Source organism: Triturus cristatus, chromosome 3_2, assembly GCF_964204655.1.
Source record: "Triturus cristatus chromosome 3_2, aTriCri1.1, whole genome shotgun sequence".
Classification (NCBI taxonomy): Eukaryota; Metazoa; Chordata; class Amphibia; order Caudata; family Salamandridae; genus Triturus; species Triturus cristatus.
The window spans coordinates 302,275,660-302,288,234 of NC_140584.1; the positions used below are offsets into that span (position 1 = coordinate 302,275,660).

Consider the following 12,575-nt stretch of genomic DNA (forward strand, 5'->3'; position numbering starts at 1 on the left):
TTGGGAGTGATCAAATCGGGGAAGGCACCTGGACCCAATGGGTCCCCAGTGAGATCTTATTACCGAGTGGCAAAGGAGGAGGCTAGGGAGGCCGGTCGGCTCCCCCCGGACTGGAGGCATGCAGAGGTGATGGTGTTTCATAAGCCTGGTCGGCCCCCGGAGCAGCACGCCTCTTACCGCCCCATCTCTCTTCTTAATGGAGAGGCCAAAGTTTTGGCTAAAGCACTGGCTAACCGCCTCTTGCCCCATAGTTCGGCCTTGGTACACCCAGACCAGGCCGGGTTCATGCCTCGGAGGGCGACACGGAACAATATAAGGCGGGCACATGTAGCATTGGCAGCGGTCCGACGGACTGGGGAGCCGACTGCACGCCTACTGGCGGACATGGACAGGGCATTGGATTCCCTGAGCTGGGTATAACTGTTCGCCCTCCTACGTAGACTTACTTGTGGCATTGCATACGTGCTTTCTCTCCAGTTATTGTGGAGGTCTGGCGACCTCCGATATTCTATCGTACTACCAGGCCTCGCATCTGTTGGTTCTTAACGAATGGTGGTATGGGGGACAGGGGGGATCCGGCCTATGCGTTGGAGCAACACCTTATGGGGCCTAACACTCTTCACACGATTCTCTACGCTGCGATGCTGCGTGGTTCGCTTCCACCGGTGACAAAGGTAGTATTCCAAATTTGGCGGCAGTCATTACGACGAATGGGGTGGTGGAATACCCTCACTGGAGAAACTCCTCTGTGGCACAATGGACGCCTGCCTGAGCTAGCGGCCTTGCAGGGCTTCCGGGGATGGGATGCCATTGGTGTCTCCACCCTGGGGGATGTCATGCGGGATGGGTCCCTTAAGTCCTTCCGGGATCTACAGGTGGAATTTTGCATGCCCAGGTCTCAGTTCTATCGGTACCTCCAGCTCCGCCATGCGCTTTCCCCCAGCCTGGAGGGACTTGACTCTCTACCCGAGTTTAGCCCGTTGGAGGCGAAGGTCTTCATGGGGGATCTGGAGTCCAAGAAGATCTCGCGGATATATCAGTCTCTGGTCACTCACAGTGCTCCTACTCTTGAGAAGTTACAGGGGGGTGTGGGAGGAGGATGTGGGTACACTGGAGAAAGAAGACTGGAGGGAGGCCCTAGCCGCCCCTCATGGAGCAGCCATAGCGATGCGTCTCCGCCTCATTCAATTTAAGTACCTCCACCGGGCATATTTTACTAGGGTTAGACTGTGGCGGGCGGGTTTGATTGCCTCCCCGGAGTGCCTCCAGTGTGGTGGAGTGGAAGGCACATTCCTGCACACGGTTTGGCACTGTTCATCACTGGATCGTTTCTGGAGGGGGGTATTCTCCTGCCTATCAGAGGTTTTAGGGTGGACACTTCCACGCACACCACAGTTCGCCCTGCTGCATGTGATGGAAGTGATCGGGGGCAAGGTTTATAAACGGCATCTTATGCAGCTGGGCCTCACATTGGCGAAACGTGATATAGCCAGGAGGTGGAAGGATACACAGACCCCCTCTGTGACTGCCTGGAAAAATTGCCTTGACTTCTGCATGCGGCTAGAACAGCCAATTTTTGTGGCCCGGGGATGTCCGCGTAAGCACTACAAAATATGGAAACGGTGGGCGGACTATAGGGTCTTGTGGCTGGAGCCTCCGATCGCAGCAGATGAGGGAAGGGATGGGGAGGTGGGGCCTGGCACAGGGGGTTGGGGGGTAGCCTGGGATGTGTGTGTGGTAAGACTGGCACTTTTCTATTTCTGTTCTGGTTTCTCGTCTATTATTTCCTTTAGTCCTATATTATCAACTGGTGGACTGGTCTCAGGGGTCGTTGCGCAACTTGGGTGGGGTGCGGGGGTAAGTTGGGGATGTAGGGTCAGATATCCTAACGGATGTTTAATGTCAAATATTTTGGTTGCTTTGTTTTATAAAATGGTCAGCTGCTGTCTTGCAAATGTATAAATTGATACAGCAGTGGCCTCTGGGGCATAGAGCCCTGTGTCTTCTGTGCAATTTTCCAATAATTTTTTTCTTTTTTTTTTTTTTTAAACTTCTCAGTTTTCTTTATGGTGCTGTGGAGTTCGTAATGAAAAGCTCCCAGCACCATATACTCTTAATGGCAGCACTGCACTTACAATGCCTAAGAATTGGCTGTAGTGGTACAGGGCTCATGCACCTGTACGCTCTCCGCTGGCATAGGGCACCCAGCTACAGGGGTGACTGATCTAGGTCAGGGCAGTGGGTTGTAGGCATGGCACACAGGGATGTGTGCCATGTCGACTCTTTACTTTGTTCTACACCAAAACATGCAGCTTGAAAAGGCAGTATTTGTGTGTAAAGGTACAGGGCCTCTAAGGGTGGCACAATAAGTGCTGCAGCCGTTAGAGGTCTTCCCTGGTCACAGTGCCCTGGGTACCTATAGTACCAATTACCAGGGGCTGACCTGTGGCCAGAGATGCCAATTGGGTTAGTTTTGGGGAAAGAACACAGGCCCTGGGAACCTGATTGGCAGGGACCCAGGGCACATCAAGAAAAAGTGCATCAGTAGTCTGGCAAAAAGTGTGGGGGGGTGGGGTGTTACTGCAACAGAAACCCACTTTACTACAGTCTGGTAGTAATACCTACATAAATAAGACAACACTCACAAATCACACAGTACACAACATATTTGGTGTTGCAATTAATGAACTGTCCAATTTTATGACATCAGTACTGTACTAAAATGAGGTGACCTTATTGCAAGCAAAATGGCAGATGTTGCAGTGTTCACATTTGTGGAAGCACCTCGGTTGTACCAGTTACCATGCATCACTGATATGAATCAGTATGGGTTCAAGTAGCTTGGATAAAACCAAACCTTCTCCCCCTATTGTGTGTGAGACTGGATGTTAGAGATGGCCCTTTTTGCAGGGTTATCCCTAAACCTTTTTCTTCTTCCCCCTATTTTTTCCTGGCCTGTTTGTGTTGGTTTTAGGACTCGGGGCACTTTACCACTGCCAATCAGTGCTAAAGTGCATATGCTCTCTGTGTAAAATGTATATGGATTGGTGTTTCCATGATTGGCCTATTTGACTTATGTATCAGTCCCTAGTAAAATGCACTGCGAGTGCCAGGGCCCATAAATCAAATGCTGTTGGGCTGCAGCACTGGATTGTGCCACCCATGCAAACAGCCCGTAAAGTGCAACTCTGGCCTGCCATTGAAGAGCCTGTGTGCAGCCTGGGGTTGCCATGTCGACTTGGCAAGTGCACCCACTTGCCAGTCCCTAAACCTTCCCTTTTCTACATGTTAGTCACCCTTAAGGTAGGCCCAAGGTACCCCCTGTGGGCAGGGTGCATTGTATGTGAAAGGTAGGACATGCCCTGGTGTGTGTGGCATGTTCGGATAGTGAATTACAGCCTACTTTGTTTTTCACTATTGCAAGGCTACCTGTTCCCCATAGGCCAGAGTGGGCAGTTTGAGTATAACATCCTATAATCCTAACTGACCCAGGGAACATGGTAGAAATTCGAGTTTAGTATACCTGAATTCAGAATGATAAAATAAACCTTTTAGTGATTGAAAAACTTTATTCGGTAAGGAAGTTACATACCATAAAAGTGTTTGCACATAAAAATACATTGATAATAATACACATATCATTTTTACAAAATTAATTTGTTTGGCCGAGCAAATGGAAATAAGTGCAAAGGAGCAGGAACGATTAAAAAGAGTTTTGTGACGTTGGTTAAAAATCATAAAATAGATTAAGAAAATTAGGGCAATGCAAGACGGAAGAAAAACAAACCCCCCACTGACAATTTTAGGATGTATAGGGGGGCTTATCCCAGTTCATCGTAGGGTATGTTTATGTAGTTCGTAGAAAACGTCTATAAGTGTGGTATTTATAGGGGAATCTCCATTTAGAGGTTGGTTCTGTGTCGTACACAGAATTTTAAAAACATTGCCATATTTTGGGCCAGTGGTTCTGTTTCTAACAGTTGAAGAGCCATAAAAGCTGGGCGACAATGAGTTAACCCCAAATGTTTCAGGAAGGGGATCAAGTATAGCTTTCTTGGCTCGACATAAAATTTGCAGAACATTATTGTATGAATAGTTGTTTGGGGAGAGAGGTCATCACAGGGGCACGGCATCAATTGGGTACTCCAGTCGTTTGGCCCGGGGAAAGTAATTAAATGATTAAATATGTTCAGTCGCATTCTGGTGAGTAAGAATTTCTCATAGTTACTTAGGTTGGAATTCAAGTATGGCTCGATTTGGTCTGTTGTCTGTATTAGGAAAGACAGTTGTGCAGAATTTTTGTTTAGTTCGAGAGCCAGGCGCAGATCAGTTAAATGGGTTAAACAAATGTCTCACATTCTTTTTCTGGGAATTAGGGCGATATTTTGAGGGTTTGAAAAGAAATGCTCCAGTCCTAAGTCCGTTAGGAACTTTTTGACGTAAGCGAGCCAAGTGATTGATGATCCGTGCTCCAATTTCTTGCAATCATTAATGAGTTCCTGGGTAAATTTTAGTTCTGGTGTGGTCCAGATACGGTGCCATAAGAGAATAGGCTGCATGCGTATCACATTCGTGATATATGGAAGCCCCAGTTCGCTATGAATATTGAGAGTTGAAGTGGACGATGGGACTCCCAGCAGGAATTTCAGAAAGGAATTCTCAGTCTTTTGAAGTGAAGTGACGCGTGCATTTCCCCAGATCCCAGCCCCGTAGATAGCTGTGCTAAGGCATTTTGAGTTGTAGATATCTAGCATTTCCCTTGATGCTCTTTTTCCCAACCTCCGGGCGAACACTTTCAGGGCCGTTGTTGCTTTTAAAAACTGCAAGTTTCGGTTTTCTATTGCACTTTTCCAAGTAGTTTTATTATCTATCACGACTCCTAGGTAGGGATAGGTGGTGGTGTCCTCTATTTTGGTGTCATGTAGATAGATACTTTTCTTTTTACGCAGGTGTTTCCCTGATGCCATCACAAAGGTTTTTTTGGTGTTAATGTTTAGGTCCAATTGTTTCATGAAGTCTGTATATCTAACCAAGGCCCGTTGTAGCTCAAGGGGGGTGCGGGCGAGTATAACTGCGTCGTCCGCATATAACAGTGCGGGGATTGGGCGTTGTATGATGTGTGGATGGTCCTGGCTGCCTTTTAGGAGAGCTACTTCTAGACCATTCTTGTAAATGTTAAAAAGAAAGGGAGCCAGGACACAGCCTTGCCTTACTCCCCGCTCAATAGCAAAAGATGATGTTAGCTGCCCCCCGATGCCATATCTTACTCTAGTGGTGGTATTCGAGTAGATTTCCCTTATGTAGTTGACCAGGTTGGTGTCGATGCCCAGTTGGGTCATTGCGGTCCAGAGCTTGGTGTGATCTACGCAGTCGAAAGCTGCGGATAAGTCAACGTATGCCATGTAAAGACAGCCACCCTTTGCATGGACATACTTCCCTCTCAGAAGTGAGAGGTTAAGGACCTGCTCTATGGTACCTCTGCCTTCCCTGAACCCAAACTGAAGGTCGGATAGGATATTGTTTGTCTCAGCCCAATTTTGTAGGCGTGCTAAGAGGATTCTACCTACTACTTTGCCGAAAGAGTCCAAAAGGGAAATAGGTCTATAGCACGTAGGGTTGTTCCTATTTCCCTTTTTGAATATGGGCACTAGGATCGAATCGGACCAGGAGGTTGGTAGTCCTACATAACCCAGGGCCTCTAGGACATTTAATAACAGGGGGGCCCACAGGTCGGTGTTTGATTTGTATAGGTCCATAGGGACCGCATCGGGACCCGGGGCCTTTCCTGACCTGCTAGCATTCAAAGCCTGCTCTACCTCTACGAGCTCAAAGTTCATAGCTGGCGGGTTAATTCTGGGAGTAGGTACATAATGAGTGTGTGTTAGGTTTCCAGCCGGCTTTGAGAAAATTTTTGAGAAGTGGGTGACCCACTCTTGTTCTGTGATGGTGGTCTCAAGTGTGCCACTTTCTTTCGGTCCTGACAAGAAAGACGAGTTTACAATCTCCCAGAAAGTTACCGAGTCTTTATTTTGACAGCTGCTGTGTAAAGCAATCCAGTGTTCTTCTTTGAGTTCTCTTTTCCTGGATGCTACTGCCTTGTTGTAGTTTTGCCTAGCTATTGAGATTTCGGGAATGTTTCTTGGGGATTTTTTAAGGGCAATCTTAAGGGTTTTGTGGGCTCTAGAGCATGCTGAGTTAAACCACCTAAGCTTGGGTTTGTCCTTAATTATTTTCTGTACCCGGGATTGGACTGTTCGTGCGTTCTTAACCTGTAGTGTTATTAGTTCGTAGTTGGCCACGATCTCTTCGGGATTCGATGTCTCTGTTAGGCAGGCTTCGAAAGCTGGGCGGGCTGCATTAATTATAGTTTCAAGAAAGTCAGTAGGATTGATTTTAGACCATTTCAGTGCGTAACCATTTGGACGAGGCATGGAGATGAGATCTGCATGAAGTAAAGTTTCGGCATTTTTTTTTGGAGCAGTGGTTTGAATAGTGACTGTCAGTGGGAAATGATCGCTGAATGCGTTATCATGGGTATGGACATCGGTGATCAGACTGGGGGAGATATTCCCCACTAAAATGAAATCGATACAGGAGGATAAACCTCTACCATTGAAAGTTGGGACAAAAGGGGTAGTGGGAGTGGTAAATTCATTTGCAAAGGCCAATTGTAAATGGATCATGTTCTCGTTAAGGACGGACCCATTTTGAGAGTGTAAAAAATGGGGAATATTGTTTTGTGTGTGATCCAGGTAACCGCAGTTGCCGTTTGATGCACTCTTGCATAATGCTAAATTAAAATCTCCCCCCCAGATTATTATTGGTTCCTTACCTTTAGTGGAGGTTAGTTGTTTTTGTAAGGAAACACGAATTTCTTTTATAATCCCTTCAAATCTATCTTCCGGGAGGTTATTATAGAAGTTAACGATAAAAATAGGAGGCATTCTACTTATGGTGGTACATATAATCTGATATTGTGGTTCAGCTTTGAGAATATGGGCCTCCAGGGTTGGTATTAGATTTGAGACATATATTGTTAATCCGCCCTTTGCTCTGCCGGATGTAGAAGGGAGTGCTGGGCTGAAAAAAGTCTTAAAGCCATTTATATGTAAGGGGGTTGTTAACCATGTCTCCTGGAGAGCAATGATTTCGGATTCTTTAATTAATTTTATCCATTCTTCATTTTGGGTCTTTAAACGAAGGCCTGATATGTTCCAAAAAGTTATTTTTAAGAGTGAGTTTATTTTCTTACAGTTAGAGTTAATCCTGGAGATATTTTGGTTTGGAGCGATAGGGACCACACTAGTACTGGTGTCGCCCTCCCTGTATGATCTGACTGTCGAAGGGGAAATAGTTTTGGGGATGCTGATCTGTTCAGCGTTGGGTACTGTCCCTTGTTGATTTGTAGATGTTAGGTAGGTTGAGGAAGGGAAGATCTGTTTTTTCCTTAAGTGTGGCTCAGATTGGGCAGTTGGTAAAATTGGAAAAGGGGTAATAGTCAAAGATTCAGGGTTGGCCGTTGGGGTTAGCTGTCAGTCCAGCTCCTCTAGTGTACGGAGATGTTCAAATCTGTTTTGGGTAAGGATGCACCCGTTCCCGTTGTAAGTGTTTGTTTGCTCGTTGTGATAGAAGTAGTCAAGTGATACCATATTAATGTGATTGGGATCGTGTGTTATTGTCCTGTTGATTCTAAGTAATGAACGGACTAAACCTGGTGATCTAAAATTTACGACTATGCAGTCTCTAAAACTTTTTTTTTGTAGAGTCATCAATCCATCCCACTCTCCTCACCATCAATATCTGGTTTGTGTGTCTTGGGTGGAAGTAGGTGTTTTTTGTGAGCCAGTAGGTGACCTTATTCCTTAATGAAAGCCATGTTTCAGTGGAATCTTTTTGTAAAAAAGGGACATTTGTCAGGACCAGGACTTATGGCCAGGCAGCTGGTGGTAAGTGTAAGAAGTCTTTGTTAGGGATGGTGGTACAATCTGCCCTGTTATTGTGGCTTGGAGCTGCGTTAGAACTCGGAGATGGATCTGATTCAGTATTTGGTTTTAAGTTTCCCTTTGTTACTTGAGTCAACATTGGTCTGGTTGCAGGATGAAGAGTAGGGGTATTTACGCTGGGGTTATTGAGATGGTTAGTTAAGAGTGATGAGTTTCGATTAAGTTGTGGATTTGTGTAACTAGTTGCTAGCGAAGTATTGATCGGGTTTAGTTTGGTTATGCCTTCGAGAACAGTTTTAGTGAGTTGGACAAATGTATCCTCAAATACCGAAGAGAGTAGAGAGATCATCTCCCCAAGTCTGATTTCGATGTCCTGACTAACAGCTGACTGTAATGTCTTTACATTGCTTTCTACTGCTAGCTTAATTGTCTCACCAAGAGTAAGTAATTGGTCGTGGGGAGATGGATTGGTTTCCTCTGTTTGTATGCCTATATCGCAGGTGACTGGAGTTGGTAAGGACTTTCCCCCTTTGCAAGGCTGGGCTTTTTTATATGACCCCTTCCCAGTACTTGTTTTAGTTTTGCCTTTCCCTCGTGTTAAGGGGCCCTTTGGTTGTAGTGCGTCGTCATTCGGCCGATGTCTAAGTCGGTCGGGTGGAGTTGAGAGGTGATTGGGAGAGGGTTCAATGGTGATTGTCAAGGTAGGTGATTTAGGCAGTGAGGGTGAATTTGAAGCCTCAGCGGTTCTGTTGCATCTTACCGGGGGTTCTAGAGAGAGCCTCCTTTCTGTTGATTGTATTTCCTGCATTATTAGGGATTCTGCCCTCAACAAATAAGCGTCCAATGTGCCAACTGTACTTTTACGTGTTTCCATTTTCAAAGGGCGGAGCAATTAGAATCAGATGGAAAGTAGTGAATAACGCAGTGCAGATAGCACTGTAGCGAAGGTGTGATGTGACTATGCTGTTTGATAATATTGACAGTACCTTGAGGAGCGGTGGGGGGGACAGTTATCTTCAGACCATTGATGTAACTTTGCAATGATGTCCCGACGGACACAGCGAAAGGGGGTATCCCAGCACTGCCTCCTCCTGCCCCTGACGGCCACAGACAGCCCGCCCCCTGCCCGGGCTCAGCCCGGCACCGCCCGCGCGCGTCCGCGATGCGGAGGATGCTGTCCTCTTATGAACGCCTCCAGGCGCGGGAACCAGGCAGTGGGCGGTGTCGCTGTGCAGGCTGGGTAGTGTAGTCTGCCCCACTCCGCGGCCGCGCGGTGTCAGAGGCGCGGCGGCGGGTGCGACCACAGCTACTGGGCTCCTGAGCTACTCCGGGTCAATGTCAGCAGGATGGCGGATGAACTGTGGCTATGCAGCCTCCTCCGGCGCTGCCTCCAGGTAGAAAAATGCTCCCTTTTAGTGAATGAAGTTGGTTTTAACATTGTGTTTGAAAATACCACTTTTAGAAAGTAGGTATTTTCTTACCTAACCATCCAGCCTGCCTCTGCTAGCTTGTGTATTGTCTGGTTTGTGAGTGACGGGGGCTGGGGGAGACTCCAGGAGACAGGGTGAGTCAGCACAGGGCTGAATAGATCTATCTGCATATAGATGGTCGGGCGGAGTAGCACCTGGGTCTGAATAGGGCTGTGCCTGCCTTCCACAATGATGGCTCCACCTCCTGTGGTGCGTCTGATGACCCTGGCCCACACTGACAAAGGAAGAAGGTGCACACTGGCAGAATGCACCCAGAACTGGTTTGAACTAGATACAGGACCCTCTGCCTGCAGTGGACAAAGGATTTGCTTGTATAAATATTGGAGGCCAGACCCCAAGATTTCAGAACTCTTTTGGATCAAGAAGACTGCCAAGAAGAAGAGCTGGAGAAGCGGTTAGGAGGAACTACCACTATGCTGTGTGCTTTGCTGTGTTGGCCTGCAGGGGCTGCTTCTGTCTTGGGCAGTGAAAGGACTGGACTGAACTTTTTGCAATCTACTTTTGTGAGTTTCTCTAAGGGCTTGAGGTAGAGCTTGCCCAGTGTTCAAGAAGTCTCAGGAACAACAAAGAATTCAAACTCTTCTGCCCTCAGCACTGGGAACTGTGTGTTTTGTGCTGCAACAGAAGAAAAGCAACTCGACGACGATGCTGCCAACTCCGTTTCCTGACAGCACCGCAGAGGGCACCGCTGCAACGCCGCACCGCAACCCTGGTTTCACCGACTACGACGCCACCGAGCCGCTGCTCGCACCGCACCGCCTCGCTTCATGACGACGCCTTGGTATCCCAGACGTCGTCGATCCATGCCGGAATCGACACCGCTGCTTGCACCATGGTTCGAGGGCACCGCCCTCATCCCACACCGCAGTCTTGGCCCACCGACGCCAGTGCCATCGACTCCAGTCCGTCACCCGAAGACAGCGCTTCATCACGACGATGCCGCTGCTTGCACCATGACCTGCCAGCACCGCGATGAGCACCGCCTTCATCTCACACCGCGACCTTGGTCTCACCGATGACGCCATCTGACGGCGCCACTGAGCCGCTGCCTCGCACCGCAACCTGAGGGCACCGCACGCCGCACCGCTGCATTCCGTACTGCAGCACCCGACGCCTGCCGACGCCAGCGCTCCTGACTTCACCAAAGAGGAGTTCGATCTGCAACACGTGTGACTACGAGGGCCCCGATGACTCCTGCATCGACCTCTGGAACCGAAGCCTGCAGACGCAGTGTTTTCAGAAGCTCAACGAGAGATCGACACCCTGCATTTCTGAAAGGTACTGTTTGCAGGTCTTCTCGACACCGTAGCATCCCCGTGACGCCGCGGTCAGCCAGAACTGTTTGGATTTGTTTGCTCACAACGCCGTGATAGCCCCGGACAGAGCTATCGACATCAAGGAACTGTTTTACAAGGTTATTTTGCTAACTGAAGATTTTTAAGTACTGTATTGTGGATTTTTATCGTTTTGGTCTTGTTTCAAGTATATAACAAGCATTGGCATAGCCAATAGGTCTCGCCTTTGGGTCCTTGTAAGTGTTTAGCCATGCAGCACATTATCACCCACCGGGCAGATTTCTGTAATGAAACTAGTACTTATATAAAGTGCTTTGATACCTTCATTCACGCTACATAATGCAAAAAAAAAAAAAAGGAATGAAAAGGAAGTGCTTGCAGATTTCTGAGGTGACAAAATCATTTGGTTATAGGATCCGATATTCGTTTGTGGCAAATGTATCATCACAGCGAATCGAAATTCTAACACTTGAGACTTTAAACTGAAAATGCAAATACATGTCAGCAAAGACAGAATCATAAAGTGAAGTATGCAATTGGCAACGCCTAAAAGGGAGAAACATAAAAAACAACAAAACAGGCTCCAAATCCGCACGAGGTCGGCCCAACCTTCGCACTGTTCGTAAACATGTTGCACGTTATTAACCCCTTCAGCGCTGCGCGGATTCCCCCGCGGTGCTGAAGGGTTCGAGCGCGGGCGGGGCCATGACGGAACGGTTCCGTCATGAGCACAGCTCAACCGATGCTCATGACGGAATCGTTCCGTCATGAGCATGGAAGGGGTTAATGTATGTATATTCTCATCATTCGGTATATCGTTTTGAAATTGGCAGTTCAGTTGTATACTCCTTTCTATAGAAAGAAACACCATTTTGGGACAAATACTCGTTCTAAACACTTTCTACACAAACGTTGTTATAAACGAAGGGGTGACTATTTGCATTCGAAGCATCTAAGAAGAGGGGAGCCACTAGCCAATCAGCAGTAAAGCGATTAACAACAACGTGGGAATAACACGTACCCTGTATCCAATTGGATACATTGGATCGTCTTTTTAAAGGGAATATATATCAGTTTGCTTGAATCAAGTTTTAGAGGCAGTTTGATGTAGTTTTTAGGCATAAAACGTTTTAGAAGGGATTATACCTTAATTCAGACATTATAACGTTTAATCGAGTTTAGAAGGCAAATTACTCCATAAGAGGGGTATTTATACAACATTTAAGGGTACACGGATCCTAGATGATGCGTTACACAAAAATAAAAAAAAATAGTATGTGGAATGGGAGACTGCTTACATTTCAGGGGTAACAGAGCTCCCACATATTCCAAATAATGCGAGAGTATCACATATACAATTAAACATTCTGACAGAGTGACGCGTTAATAGGATTCAAAAAAATTTGCCTTTCACAATGCAGACTAGACTAGTTCACGGAGCGGGAACTGTACTGGAAAGTTACAACACCTTCGAACAGCAATCACCCCACTGCGAGCCAATAACTGCACAAACACGCTGCGCTCAAGGTCCCCCGGGGGCACTTTAAAAATGCAGAAGAAAAGAAACAAACCGAGCTGCTTAACTTTGCAGCGAGTGTAGCCAGGGCTCTAAGCTGCTACAGAGGGATCGTAATGCGTGTAACAAGCCTGGCCGTCCTGTAAACACGACTTCTGCGTGTGGGGAGGGGTAGGAGTCACCCGCCCTGAGAGAACACGTGTGTGTGTAGCACCCAGATAAGCAGCAGCCGGGCACGCTGCCGGCCCATTCCTGCTCTGTGCCAGATGGTTGCGGAGAGTTGTTTGTGACATAACGTAGACACCGGATGTTCATGCAGGTTGGGGCCTGG

At 47.3% G+C, this 12,575-nt stretch overlaps 1 protein-coding gene across 8 annotated transcripts in view; it reads right to left on the reverse strand.

The window, feature by feature from the left end:
- Nucleotides 1-12,575, reverse strand: part of WDTC1 (WD and tetratricopeptide repeats 1) — a 475,018-nt gene that overhangs the window by 388,731 nt on the left and 73,712 nt on the right. The window lies entirely within an intron of this gene.